Here is a 12,500-nt window from a genome sequence, read left to right as displayed (position 1 = left end):
ATGGCTTAGTGGTTATCAATCGTGCCTTCCACGTCTGCGACCCGGGTTCAACTCTCGGTCCCGAGATCGTATCTAAGCTGAGTTTCAGTCGATCTCAACCTGACTCCGAGGGTTTTTCTCCAGGGAGTCCGGTTTTCCTTCCTCAACAAAAATCGACTCCCAGCCTGGCTGTGGTGTTGTGCACCGAGGTCGAGCCGCGCCTTTTGCAATTCAGTCTCCGACTGCGAGTAAGGGCGTTTAGCAGGTCAGGGGTCAACTTTCAGAAAAATCTTCAAGATTCCATTCAAATCTCGGAAACTCCAAAAGAGAAATTTGGATGTTCATTTCAGGCTAGCGGATACCGGTCACGCGTGACATAGCTCCTGAATTGCTTGGGACCGTACTGGGAAATATCGGCCCTCTATCGTTTTTGTGGGGAACCTCTGCGCTCGATCAATACTTTCACGGAAGTACGGCCCTTGCGCTCGGTAGGTATGAGGTAGGTAAATAGACCACTTTCGATATATTCATCATCTTGAGGCTCTGGGGAATAGATATAAGGTTTTGTATGAGTTTATTCCCCAGAGCGTCAAGGTAATGCCTTTTGTTTCGGACTGAATTTTGATATATCGAAAGTGGGCTATTTAACCTGTTTTACTCGCAGACTTGAGACTAGTAGGAGGAACTAAGAGGAGCGAAGGTCGAGTGGAAATATATCACAATGGCTTCTAGGGAAGAGTTCTTGATGACGGCTGGGAGAGCCGCCAGAGAGCTGCCAGAGACCATTTCTTCGAGTGTTCTTCAAGATCTTCTGAAAGCTCAAGAATGTATGTTTAAATCATTTATGGAATCGGTTGTGTCCAATTTAACCTCGGGTATTGATAATCTAGTAAAAGACTTTGCGGGACTAAAATCCAGTCTGGAGTTCAGCCAAAAAGATATTGCGAGCCACGTCGAACAACTCTCAGCCATCGGCGCCGAGTTAGAGAACACAGCCAGCGACGTCGCCAATCTTCAAACAGCAGTAAACAAGCATCTACAAAAGACAGTTTACCTTGAAAACCAAAGTAGGAGAAACAATCTTCGCTTTGAAGGCTTATTAGAAGATACTGGCGAAACTTGGGAAACAACTGAAGAGAAAGTAAAGAAAGGCCTTGCTGACAAATTAAATATCGAGCCGGTTCCTGAAATCGAGCGTGCCCATCGCACTGGTCGGCCTACAAGACATGATGGTACTCCAAAACCAAGAACAGTTGTCTGTAAGTTTACCAGTTACAAGGCAAAGGAATCGATTCTTAAGGCAGCAAGAAGAATGAATCCACATCACATCACATCCACATCTTTGAAGATCTGGCCGAGGAGACCATGGAAAAGAGAAGAGCCCAGCTACCGCAGCTGAGACAAGCAAAATCCCAAGGAAAGATTGCTTATTTCTCCCTCGATAGACTTATTATAAAAGACAGACCAAATGGATCGGGTACTATGGCTTCATATTCTTCGATCTCTGGTTAAATGTTTTACTGACTCATTAATCACAATAATATAATGAATGAACAGTGTAACATCTAAGCAAAAACAAAAATCCCCATGTGGCATATGCCATAAATGGGTCAACAGTAACCACCGAGCACTTCAATGTGGCAATTGTCATCTCTGGTTCCATTATAGATGCAATGGTCTAACCTTTGATGAATACTAACGTCTGCAGTTGAATATGGAGGTATGGTTCTGTAAAACATGTATTACTGACATTTTCCCTTTTACATCTCTAGATGAATTTGAATTTGACACTCTTCTGCACTCTGAAAGACCTTTAGACATTGAACTATTACCCCCCTTTGATATAATGTCAAAAATATCTGGTCTAAGCAATCTAGACAACTCTGGTATTGAGTTAAATATACCTAATCCTATAAATTCTATGTATTATTACCCATCTGATTTTCAGAAACTAAATTTATCATCTTCTAGCACTTATTTTTCTTTATTTCACATAAATTTAAACTGTCTTGATGCTCATCTGGATGATTTACAAACTACGCTTGCATCCCTGAATTTTCCCTTTCACATCATTCATAGGCATTAGTGAAACTAGAGAGAACTATTCAACTGGTCTTAAAATGAACAATAATCTACTTTGCAAAAGCGATTAGCTAGAATTTTGACATTCTCAGAACCTATGTCACACTCAGAACCACTGTTAAAATCTCTTAATCTGTTAAAATTTAATGATATAATTCACTCAGAAATCCTTTCTTTTGTTTATCAGTGGTTTCACAAGCTAGTTCCTTCATGTTTTTCTGACTTTTTCAAGCCGATATTCTCTATACATGAGTATCCTACACGTCAGGCACTGAATGAAAATTTATTTAAAAAATAAATTTGAACTACCCAATATGGTATTAGCTCTCTTCATTACACTGGCTCCAACCTCTGGAACTCACTTCCAATTACTATCAAGCAGATAACTCCATTCTCTAGATTTCGTAAAAGGCTAAAAAAAATATTATAGACAGTTATAATAATATTATTAGTTCTTAGTTGATATGTTATTATTGTTAATATTATTAACATATATATTATTATTATTATTATTATTATTATTATTATTTTATTATTTTTTTTTTTTTGGATAGTTAGATCTTAAAGAAATACTTTTAACATAAATTATCTATTTATCTCTGTATTCCCTCGGATAAATTAAGTTCCTTTGGGGCACCTACTTGATTAGTTTCATAAGCTATTTAGGTGTCCCAAACTCTTCACAATTAACCTTGTATTAAAACTGTTTGTTTACCATTTATCCTTTCTTCTTTTCTCCTAACATTTTACTTCTTAATCATAATTGTAATATTTCATTAGTACTATGTATCTTCTTCAATATTTAATTTGTAATTTATTCATATGTATATTCTATTTTACTTTTTCCAACACTGTAAATTAATGTTTGTGTGAGTCTAAATTAAAATTGATTGATTAAAATTGATTGATTGAAATTGATTGATTGGGATATAAAGGATAGTCAAGTTGTCTGTCGCGCACTTGGGTTCCTCTCTGCCATCGCTGCTCCACAAGGAGCTCGTTTAGGGGAAGGTAGCGGTATAATATGGCTGGACGATGTAGACTGTGCCGGATTCGAGCGCTCTTTAAGAGATTGTGGGAACCGTGGATGGGGTAGACACAACTGTGATCACAATGAAGATGCGTCAGTCGTGTGTGTAATACCAAGTAAGTGAAAACCAGCATTAGCGCTACATTTTACCTTATTGGTCGGAGCCTCACTTATTCAGACAAAGGGAGCAGAGGAGGCCTATTTAACCGTTTTTCCAGGTAAATTCACCATACGAATCGATCTTGTTGATTTGAATCCCCGTATGTGATCAAACCAAATACAAACGATCGTGTCACGCTGCTGTGACCGCTGCAGTTGAAATCCTATCCGCGCCATGAGAGCCGCATACAGTAATGCCTGTGGGCTTGTCACAAGTGGTCACTTAACAGTATAGAAATAGACAAGGAATGAAAGCGATTTCGGTTTTTTTTATTTTTACCATCGTGAATGCAGTACATATTTTTATAATTCCCCCGGCATTGTCAAAATATATAAAAAGTATGAAATATTTTTAAAATACCATCGTTAAAACTTGGAAAGCATCTGTTTACTGGTTTTGATTGGAATCAACAACAGTTTTAATGGCGAAAAGCTTAACCATATGGTTTGTTAATGGCAGAAGGCTGTAGCTGGTAACAAACTTGAGAAAATTTGTTTGTGTAAAAAAGTTCTTTTTTTTTTCTGTGAATCATGAAATGGTCATTTAATTGCCTGTAAGATGTAAAACGGTTATTTTATTTTCCTTACTCTGCATTAGGTGCTTTTACTCCTCGAGCTTAACGCCTATATCTTCTTAATTAAAGAAGGTTACGGTTATATTCCTTTGTGTAGCTTTCAGCGATCTGGATCGAGGAGAAAGCGACGTCATTTACTCACTTACTTAAATTTTGGGCTCTCAGGTTTTAAAGTTCGTGTTCTGCATACTAAGTAAGCTGCATTCACACACCGCATTTTCAAGCTAAGAGTAAATGACCTCACTATCTCCAGGCAGGCTCTGCGTCCTTTTCTGCTGATGTCGAAATAAAAGGCAAAATTATTTTGGATGTAGAATTGTGTAGTTGTTTAATAGTGGTTGGAATATGTTACATTCTGCAATAGTCAGTGATATTTGATCTAAGAGAAATTTCGGTATATACAGTTTACTCTTATAAAGTATTTTCCCAAAATACTCTTATTTTAATCAGTCGCTCCTGTAGTTTACGTATCCCCACAAAACCAGACTGTCGTTGAAGGAGAAACAACCAACATTAGCTGCACGGCGAGTGGTGTATTACATCCAAAACTATCCTGGAAAATTGAAAATGGAGAGTTTCCCACGGGTGCTGTCATTACAAATACTTCGAACCAGTCACTTCTTCTGTTACCAAAGACTGCAAAGAGTATGGAGGGATGGTACCAGTGTATAGCCAAAAACCAGGCTGGTGAAGAAAGTTCCAATTCTACTTATCATGTATTACGTTTGCTTTTTTTGTGCTATGAGTTTTGTTTACAATTTACATCACGTGTCACGTGATTTTATAGACAAAAGAGTTTGAATTGAATCGATTTACTTCCAAATAAAGTGAAGAGAGTATGAATCATTCTCTCTTGATAAAATAGATTACAGTTCAAAAGGCAGTCAGGTGGATATCCCGCTACTCCGGCTTAAAAGGAATGCAGGATATAGAAATTAGGATTTACGACAAGACTTTTTGCAATCCTACCCAGTGCCTTCTCAAGGGGTGATCTAAAGCTGTTAGGTGAATCCTTTTATACGCGCCCTAGTTAGCACACATTAAACACAAACTTGGTGAAAAGATTGCAGGCTTTTGAAATGTGGTGTTGGAGAACAATGATCAACATTAGCTGGAAAAAGAAGCTTGCCAATGTGAGGGTGTCGCAAATGGCTGGTAGAAATCGGAGATTGTTGTGCACGAATTAGAGAAAGAAAATAGAATATTTTGGACATGTCATGAGACACGATGAGTTGCTAAGTGTAATAATGGAAGGAAAAGTTGAAAGAACAAAAGCAAGAGGACGACAGAGAAAAATGTATTTAGATGATATTTGCACATGGACCAATCAGGAAAAGAAAAACGTTACTATTAGGAAGTATAAGGATGGAGAAAGTATCACATGACCTCCTACCTCCCCAGGAGATGGAACTTTACATGACACGAGTTAGCGCTATTTCTTATTAATGAGGTGTAAACATGTGTCAGGTACGCTGTGTATACTAGTTCTTGCAATGACTGCCAACGTGAGTATAATATCGGACAAACCAAACGTCAGTTTGGCGTGCGTTTAAAGGAGCATGAAAGAGCAATATTCCTTTGCATAAAAATAGTGAAGCTTTGTCGTAACATGCCTGTCAGACCAACCATAAAATTGGGTGAGATATATCATTCAAACGTTATCGCCGCCATCTGGCGGTACTATCAACGCCTTTCATTGGAATCTTGGCACATTAATTCCGCTCACGCTCCTTCAAAACGTGATCATGGCGGTTTTTTCAAGTTTTACCCTACACCTATTTACACCTTATTGATAAGAGGTGACGCTCATTAGTGATCGTGTGAAAGGAGTAGTATAAAATCTTTAGATCACCCCTAGAGAAGACACTAGGCAGAAGTATCGAAACGTGGTCTTCAATCGTAATTTTTAAAAGTGCATTCATTTTAAGCTGAGTGGAGCACCATGAAACTATGTTACACTTACTTTCCCAGCGATTGGTAACCGGAATTATCTTTATGTTGTAGTCGAAATTTTCCTTTTATTAACACTGATTTCATTTTATTTGAGCAATGGGCTGGATTTTGTGAGGATTTTTATCTCACCGAATTGCGCCATCTTAATCTCAGAACTTCCCACTGCTGAGATATCTCCAAACCCATATCCCAAAATGCTGGAGGGGGATAAACTGACATTGACTTGCAAAACCAATGAAGTTACATCGCAAATCAAGTGGAAAAAGAATAACGTTTTGAAGATTCCAAGGGCCAACATCACTGAAAACGGTGACAGCAGCATATTCGTTATTCAAAAAGTTGAAGTTTCTGACAGTGGTGAATACTCATGCCAAGCACTCAACAAGGCAGGCTCTGCGTCCTCTTCTGTTGATGTCGAAATAAGAGGTAAAATTGTCACCGATGCAGAATTCTGTAGTTGGCTAATAGTGGTTGGAGAATATAACAATTTGCTTTAATTAGTTAATTAAGATGACTAAAAACATGTTTCATCACTTATACTTACATTTCTGTCAAATTTATTCAGTTGGAAGCTCAAACTTGATCACTGATAAGTGCTACCACGAAAGTTTATATTTTTGACAGTCATATAACACAAACAGCGGTGATAAACATTGTATTCCAACGCATTTTTATAAACCTTGAGGTCTCGTATGCTAGTCAACACACATTTTCAAAAATGACCGTTACAATTTTTAAAAACTATATATATATATATATATATATATATATATATATATATATATATATATCGTAAACAATAGGGGTCTATATAGGGGTCTATATATATATATAGTTTTTAAAAATTGTAACGGTCACTTTTGAAAATGTGTGTTGACTAGCATACAAAACGTCAAGTTTTATAAAAATGCGTTGGAATACAATGTTTATCACCGCTGTTTGTGTTAGTTTCTTAATCAAGCTACGATGGCCTAAGAACAAGAGTTTATACGATACTATTTTGACAGTCAAGTTATTTTTAGATCTCCATCGAGATCCGGTATTTCCACGAGGGTTAACTGATAGCCAATCATATGTGCCCATTTTACCAATGTTGACAGCTGAGCGAATTCGGATGCAGTCATTATAAATACTTCGAACAAGTCATTTCTTCAGGTACTAAAGGCTGCAAAGGGTATGGAGGGATTTTATTTATTATTTATTATGTTTTTCTTTTTTAAAATTTATTTAACATAACAGAAGTTTACATTGCACAAGATACATGTATATAAAATAAAATTAAAAAAAAAAAAAAAGAAGAAGAAAAAAAAAAAAAGAAAACAAATACACCAGTGTACAGCCAAAAACGAGGCTGGTGAAGAATATTCCATTTCTACTCTTCATGTATTAGGTTTGCTTTTCTTTGATGAGTTTCGTATACAAGTTAGTTCACTTTCCGCGTTATTAATCAAAAAAGAGGGTTTGAATTGAATAGATTTATTTTCAAATAAGCTAGATCAAAAAATATATCACAATGGCGTCTGGGAAGCAGTTTGTGATGACGGCTGGGATATAAAAGATGCTCAAGTTGGGCTACTGAGCGAGCCCTAATTTGCATACATCTTCTAGTCTTAGCAATACCCGTTGATTGCGCATGCGCGTATCAACGGGTAAAAACGAATCACTGGTCGTATTTAAAATTACAATAGAAATCTCTTTAGCGTATGATCTTTTCTGTTACCCCAATCGACTCCAGATTTTGAGAACTGTTGTGCAACTTTGCTGTTTATTATAGTTAAAAGTTGTTTTATTATATGGCAAGCTGGAGCACTCTGATTGACGTTTTTTCTGGTCGGCCACTACTGACCATTACCATGGAAACCGTCCGTTTCGGTATTTTTTCTCTCTCCTGGGAAATTTAAGTTGAGCGAAACACAAAAAGCTTTCAAAAAGCGGATTTTTGGTTGTTTTTTTTTTTTTATCACAACATTACGATTATACCAAGCGAAACTTAGTTTTTAATGTAAAAGATTACCGTTCAAAGCTAGTTGATGGAAATCGAAGATTACAAACATTCACTAATTGTCCGATCGCTCAAAGAAACGATCGATGCCATATAATAAACAAGATACGTCCCGCGTGACCACTAATTTTGAAATTTGAACTGAGTATTCAAATCTGAGTGCCAGTTTTGAACTTTCCTCGCGAGATTCTGAATTTCCCGTAGATATTTACTTGATATATCGCAAATAGGTAGCTACGAGCTTTCGTTTAAAAAATAAACGGTGTTTGAAAAGTAAAAACTATTTTAAGCGTTGGAATGAATTATTGTTCAGTCATTCAGACGTCATTGTGCATTTCTCGTACTAACTAGGGAAGTCAGGATGGCTTAGCGGTTATCAACCGTGCCTTCCACGTATGCGACCCGGGTTCAACTCTCGGCCCCGAGATCGTATCTGAGCTGAGTTTCAGTCGATATCAACCTGACTTCGAGGGTTTTTCTCCAGGGAGTCCGGTTTTCTTTCCTCAACAAAAATCGACTTCCAGCCTGGCTGTGGTGTTGTGCACCGAGGTCGAGCCGCGCCTTTAGCAATTCAGTCTTCGACTGCGAGTAACGGCGTTTAGCAGGTCAGGGGTCAACTTTCAGAAAAATCTTCAAGATTCCATTTAAATCTCGGAAACTCCAAAAGAGAAATTTGGGTGTTCATTTTAGGCTAGCGGATACCGGTCACGCGTGACATAGCTCCTGAATTGCTTAGGACCGTACTGGGGAATATCGCCCCTCTATCGTTTTTGTGGGGAGCCTCTGCACTCGATCAGTACTTTCACGGAAGTTCGGACCAATAATCGCCAGTACGGCCCTCGCGCTCCGTTAGTATGAGGTAGGTAAATATACCACTTTCGATATATTCATCATCTCGAGGCTCTGGGGAATAGATATAAGGATTTGTATGAGTTTATTCCCCAGAGACCCGAGATGATGCTTTTTGTTTCGGACTGAATTTTGATATATATCGAAAGTGGGCTATTTAACCTGTTTTACTCGCAGACTTGAGACTAGTAGGAGGAACTAAGGGGAGCGAAGGACGAGTGGAAATATATCACAATGGCGTCTGGGGAACAGTTTGTGATGACGGCTGGGACAGCTCAAGTTGTTTGTCGAGCACTTGGGTTCCTCTCTGCCATCGCTGCTCCACAAGGAGGTCGTTTTGGGGAAGGTGGCAGTAAAATATGGCTGGACGATGTAGACTTCGCGGGATTCGAGCGCTCTTTAAGAGATTGTGGGAACCGTGGATGGGGTAGACACAACTGTGATCACAATGAAGATGCGTCAGTCGTGTGTGTAATACCAAGTAAGTGAAAACCAGCATTAGCGCTACATTTTACTTAATTGGTCGGAGCCTCACTTATTCAGACAAAGGGAGCAGAGGAGGCCTATTTAACCGTTTTTCCAGGTAAATTCACCGTACGAATCGATCTTGTTGATTTGAATCCCCGTATGTGATCAAACCAAATACAAACGATCGTGTCACGCTGCTGTGACCGCTGCAGTTGAAATCCTATCCGCGCCATGAGAGCCGCATACAGTAATGCCTGTGGGCTTGTCACAAGTGGTCACTTAACAGTACAGAAATAGACAAGGAATGAAAGCGATCTCGGTCTTTTTATTTTTATTTTTACCATCGTGAATGCAGTACATATTTTTATAATTCCCTCGACATTGTCAAAATATATAAAAAGTATGAAATATTTTTAAAATACCATCGTTAAAACTTGGAAAGCATCTGTTTACTGGTTTTGATTGGAATCAACAACAGTTTTAATGGCGAAAAGCTTAACCATATGGTTTCTTAATGGCAGAAGGCTGTAGCTGGTAACAAACTTGAGAAAATTTGTTTGTGTAAAAAAGTTCTTTTTTTTTCCGTGAATCATGAAATGGTCATTTAATTGCCTGTAAGATGTAAAACGGTTATTTTATTTTCCTTACTCTGCATTAGGTGCTTTTACTTCTCGAGCTTAACGCCTATATCTTCTTAATTAAGGAAGGTTACAGTTATATTCCTTTGTATAGCTTTCAGCAATCTGGATCGAGGAGAAAGCGACGTCATTTACTCACTTACTTAAATTTTGGGCTCTCAGGTTTTAAAATTCGTGTTCTGCATACTAAGTAAGCCGCGTTCACACACTGCACCTTAAAGCTGAGAATAAATGACCTCACTTTCTGTTCATATCGAAATAAGAGGTAAAATTGTCACCGATGCAGAATTGTGTAGTTGTCTAATAGTAGTTGGGGAATATAACAATTTGCTTTAATTAATTAATTAAGGTGACTAAACACATGTTTGATCACTTATACTTACATTTATGCCACATTTATTCAATTGGAAGCTCAAACTTGATCACTGATAAGTGCTACCACGAAAGTTTATTTTTTTGACAGTCAATTATATTTTTGACAGTCAAATAACACAAACAGTGGTGATAAACATTGTATTCCAACGCATTTTTATAAACCTTGAAGTTTCGTATGCTAGTCAACACACATTTTCAAAAATGACCGTTACAATTTTTAAAAACTATATATATATATATATATATATATATATATATATATATATATATATATATCGTAAACAATAGGGGTCTATATAGGGGTCTATATATATATAGTTTTTAAAAATTGTAACGGTCACTTTTGAAAATGTGTGTTGACTAGCATACGAAACGTCAAGTTTTATAAAAATGCGTTGGAATACAATGTTTATCACCGCTGTTTGTGTTAGTTTCTTAATCAAGCTACGATGGCCTAAGAACAAGAGTTAATACGATACTATTTTGACAGTCAAGTTATTTTTAGATCTCCAGCGAGATCCGGTATTTCCACGAGGGTTAACTGATAGCCAATCATATGTGCCCATTTTACCAATGTTGACAGCTGAGCGAATTCGGATGCAGTCATTATAAATACTTCGAACAAGTCACTTCCTCAGGTACTAAAGGCTGCAAAGGGTATGGAGGGATTTTATTTATTATTTATTATGTTTTTCTTTTTTAAAATGTATTTAACATAACAGAAGTTTACATTGCACAAGATACATGTATATAAAATAAAATTAAAAAAAAAAAGAAAACAAATACACCAGTGTACAGCCAAAAACGAGGCTGGTGAAGAATATTCCATTTCTACTCTTCATGTATTAGGTTTGCTTTTCTTTGATGAGTATCGTATACAAGTTAGTTCACTTTCCGCGTTATTAATAAAAAAAGAGGGTTTGAATTGAATAGATTTATTTTCAAATAAGCTAGATCATAAAATATATCACAATGGCGTCTGGGGAGCAGTTTGTGATGACGGCTGGGATATAAAAGATGCTCAAGTTGGGCTACTGAGCGAGCCCTAATTTGCATACATCTTCTAGTCTTAGCAATACCCGTTGATTGCGCATGCGCGTATCAACGGGTAAAAACGAATCACTGGTCGTATTGAAAATTACAATAGAAATCTCTTTAGCGTATGATCTTTTCTGTTACCCCAATCGACTCCAGATTTTGAAAACTGTTGTGCAACTTTGCTGCTTATTATAGTTAAAAGTTGTTTTATTATATGGCAAGCTGGAGCACTCTGATTGACGTTTTTTCTGGTCGGCCACTACTTACCATTACCATGGAAACCGTCCGTTTCGGTATTTTTTCTCTCTCCTGGGAAATTTAAGTTGAGCGAAACACAAAAAGCTTTCAAAAAGCGGATTTTTGGTTGTTTTTTTTTTTTAATCACAGCAGTACGATTATACCAAGCGGAACTTAGTTTTTCATGTAAAAGATTACCGTTCAAAGCTAGTTGATGGAAATCAAAGATTACAAACATTCACTAATTGTTTTGTTTTAGGCCTAGGGTCCATTGTTTCTGTTATTTGTTCTTTTGTTAAACCTTAAGGGTGGTGTCCAATCAGGTGAGACCTTGTAAGAGCTGCGAGATAACCCAAAATCTTCAACATTCCATTCAAATCTCGGAAACTTTAAAAGAGAAATTTGGATGTTCATTTCAGGCTAGCGGATACCGGGCACGGAATGGGGAATGTGTAGATATTCGCCCTTTTCTTCATTCTCATCCCCTCTGCTCATCGAAGGTGAGCCGCTAATATGCGATGCTGACAAAGGTGGTTGGCTAAACTGTGATCTTCCAACACAGAGCCACGCAAATACTGCTTTATTTGCTTACTTCTTAAAAGCGTCTAAACGTAATAATGATACAGCCCATATCCACGTTTCCGAGAAGCTAATAGTTTGAATGCAGCATTATAGAAGTTGCCCAAACTCTGTGTAACTTGTACAGTACAGCCAATTTTGATCATGGAGTACTTACCCTGTGGGGATCTTCTGGGGTACCTGAGAAAAAGCCGTGGAATTTCCGACAAACATTATTGCGGAAAACTAGCAGTAGCGCCACTGAAGACCTATGACCTAATGTCATTTTCAAACCAGATTGCTACTGGAATGATGTTCCTGGCATCCAGAGGGGTATGTGACACGAAACAAGCATGTCATACGATATGATACTATTGTTGCTTATTGTAATCTTTCACAGATTATGATTGTATCTACGAAATGCATCATGCGATATGCTTACTCCTTGTAGTGTTTGTCATTATGTAGACAAAAATGTGTGATCATTTTGCTGTTATATTCTTATATCGCTATCATGCAAAAACCGAATCCAATAATTGTTTTATTATGCATATTCC

General features: G+C 37.5%; 1 long non-coding RNA gene across 1 annotated transcript in view; it reads left to right on the top strand.

Annotated features, from left to right (window-relative positions):
- The first annotated feature begins 12,141 nt into the window (after positions 1-12,141).
- Positions 12,142-12,500, top strand: part of LOC137999568 (uncharacterized) — a 1,067-nt gene continuing 708 nt past the window's right edge. The window contains exon 1 of the long non-coding RNA XR_011122977.1: positions 12,142-12,276. This is a non-coding gene — a long non-coding RNA (uncharacterized lncRNA). The remainder of the gene's footprint in view (positions 12,277-12,500) is intronic.

Source organism: Montipora foliosa, chromosome 4, assembly GCF_036669935.1.
Source record: "Montipora foliosa isolate CH-2021 chromosome 4, ASM3666993v2, whole genome shotgun sequence".
In the NCBI taxonomy this organism is placed as follows: domain Eukaryota; kingdom Metazoa; phylum Cnidaria; class Anthozoa; order Scleractinia; family Acroporidae; genus Montipora; species Montipora foliosa.
This window is presented reverse-complemented; position numbering and strand designations above follow the sequence as displayed.